Here is a 3318-nt window from a genome sequence, read left to right on the forward strand (position 1 = left end):
TGGAAATACCTGGATTTCTGCATAAATTGGTCATACAATTTGATCTGATGGCTGTTTAATAGTTTGATGGCCTTGAGATAGAAGCTGTTTTTCAGTCTCTTGGTCCCAGCTTTGATGCACCTGTACTGACCTCGCCTTCTGGAGGGTAGCGAAGTAAACAGGCAGTGGCTCGGGTGGTTCACGCCGCCCCCAGCCTTGTGCAGGTCTACAATTTTTATCCCTGATGTCCTTACATAGCTCTCTGGTCTTGGCCATTGTGGAGAGGTTGGAGTCTGTTTGATTGAGTGTGGTGGACAGGTGTCTTTTATACAGGTAACGGTTCAAACAGGTGCAGTGAGAACAGGAGGGTCTTAAAGAAAAATAACAGCTCTGTGCGAGCCAGAATTCTTACTGGTTGGTAAGGTGATCAAATACTTTATGTCATGCAATAAAATGCAAATTAATTACTTAAAAATCATACAATGGGATTTTGGATTTTTGTTTCCGTCTCTCACAGTTGAAGTGTACCTATGATAAAATTACAGACCTCTACATGCTTTGTAAGTAGTAAACATGCAAAATCGGCAGTGTATCAAATACTTGTTCTCCACACTGTAGCGTATACAGTGTATTCAGGACCCCTTTTTCCAACATTGTTCCTTTACAGCCTTATTCTGAAATGGATTAATAAATAACCATGACTCAACATGTTTAATAGATTTATGTCTAACCTATTATTCTACAATGTAGAAAAATAGTAAAATAAAGAACCCTGGAATGAGTGTGTCCAAACTTGACTGATACTGTATATACAATACCAGTCAAGTTTGGACACACCAAGACATTTTTGCAAATATATACAAAAGAAAAGAAATATCACATTTACATAAGTATTCAGACCCTAGTCTACTCAGTACTTTGAAGCACCTTTGGCAGCAATTCCAGCCTTGAGTCTTGTTGGGTATGATACTACAAGCTTGGCACACGCCCTTGTTTGTGGAGTTTCTCTCATTCCTCTCAAGCTCTGTCGGATTGGATGGGAGCATTGCTGCACAGCTATTTTTCAGGTATTTCCAGAGATGTTCGATCGGGATCTGGCTGGGCCACTCAAGGACATTCAGAAACATTGCACTCCACGCAGGAGACTGCGTGGCAGGCTGACTATCTGTTATGCGGAGTGAGCAAGGAGCCACGGTAAGGTGCTAGCTAGCATTAAACTTATCTTATAAAAAAACAATCAATCTAACATAATCACTAGTTAACTACACATGGTTGATGATAATACTGTTTATCTAGCTTGTCCTGCGTTGCATATAATCAATGCGGTGCCTGTTAATCATTGAATCACAGCCTACTTCGCGAAACGGGGGATTTAACAAGTGCATTCGCGAAACAAGCACTGTCGTTGCACCAATGTGTACCTAACCATAAACATCCATGCCTTTTCTAAAATCAATCACAAGTATATATTTTAAACCTGCGTAGTTAGTTAATATTGCCTGCTAACATGAATTTCTTTTAACTAGGGAAATTGTGTCACTTCTCTCGCGATCTGTGCAACAGAGTCGGTATATGCAGCAGTTTGGGCCGCCTGGCTCGTTGCGAACTGTGTGAAGACCATTTCTTCCTACAAAGACAGCCAACTTCGCCATACGGAGGATGATTTAACAAAAGCACATTTGCGAAAAAGCACAATCGTTGCACGAATGTACCTAACCATAAACATCAATGCCTTTCTTAAAAATCAATACACAGAAGTTATTTTTTTTAAAACTGCATATTTAGTTAAAGAAATAGCAGGCAATATAACTAGGCAATTGTGTCACTTCTCTTGCGTTTATTGCACGCAGAGTCAGGGTATATGCAACAGTTTGGGCCGCCTGGCTCGTTGCGAACTAATTTGCCAGAATTTTACATAATTATGACATAACATTGAAGGTTGTGCAATGTAACAGCAATATTTAGACTTATGGATGCCACCCGTTAGATAAATACGGACCGTACCGTATTTCACTGAAAGAATAAACATTTTTGAAATGATAGTTTCTGGATTTGACCATATTAATGATCTAAGGCTCGTATTTCTGTGTGTCATTATATTATAATTAAGTCTATGATTTGATAGCGCAGTCTGACTGAGCGGTGGTAGGCAGCAGCAGGCTCGTAAGCATTCATTCACCAGCACTTTCCTGCATTTGCCAGCAGCTTTTCCTGTGCTTCAAGATTGCGCTGTTTATGACTTCAAGCCTATCAACTCCCGAGATTAGGCTGGCAATAACTAAAGCACCTATTAGAACATCCAATAGTCAAAGGTATATGAAATACAAATGATATAGAGAGAAATAGTACTAATATTCCTATAATAACTAACAACCTAAAACTTCTTACCTGGGAATATTGAAAGACTCATGTTAAAAGGAACCACCAGCTTTCATATGTTCTCATGTTCTGAGCAAGGAACTTAAACGTTAGCTTTTTTACATGGCACATATTGCACTTACTTTCTTCAACACTTTGTTTTTGTATTATTTACACAAATTGAACATGTTTCATTATTTGAGACTAAATTGATTTTATTGATGTATTATATTAAGTTAAAATAAAAGTGTATAGTTGTAATTGTCATTATTACAAATATATATAAAAATCGTCATCGGCTTTTTTTGGTCCTCCAGTAATCGGTATCGGGTGTTGAAAAATCATAATCGGTCGACCTCTATGTTGTACCCACTGTGACTATTAAACCTACCCTAACCAGAAACTGTGGATAGATGGCTGCATTCGCACAAAATGAATGCTCAAACTAAAATGTCAGTATAGAGACAAAGTGGAGTCGCAATTCAGGGTCTACAGACAATCACGGACAACAAAAGGAAAACTAGCCCACGTCACGGACACTGATGTCTTGTATCCAGAAAACGAAACACCTTTGCCCACTTTGGGGAGAATACAGTGCCACCGACGCGGCCGCTACCTAGGACTGTGGGTCTCCTTCTCCGTGCCGACGTAACTAATACATTTAAACGTGTTAACCCTCGCAAGGGCCGGCCCAGACGCCATCCCTAGCCGCGTCCTCAGAGCATGCGCAGACCAGCTGGCTTGTGTGTTTACGGAATATTCAAACTCCCACTATCCCAGTCTGCTGTCCACATGATTCAAGCTGGCCACCATTGTTCCTGTACGCAAGATTGCAAAGGTAACTGAACTAAATGACTACCGCCCGCTAGCACTCACTTCTGTCATCATGAAGTGCTTTGAGAGACTAGTCAAGGATCTATCACCTCCACCTTACCTGTCACCCTAGACCCACTCTCTATTACTTAAAAGATAAAAGACAAC

Source organism: Salvelinus sp. IW2-2015, linkage group LG30 (assembly GCF_002910315.2).
Source record: "Salvelinus sp. IW2-2015 linkage group LG30, ASM291031v2, whole genome shotgun sequence".
Lineage (NCBI taxonomy): Eukaryota > Metazoa > Chordata > Actinopteri > Salmoniformes > Salmonidae > Salvelinus > Salvelinus sp. IW2-2015.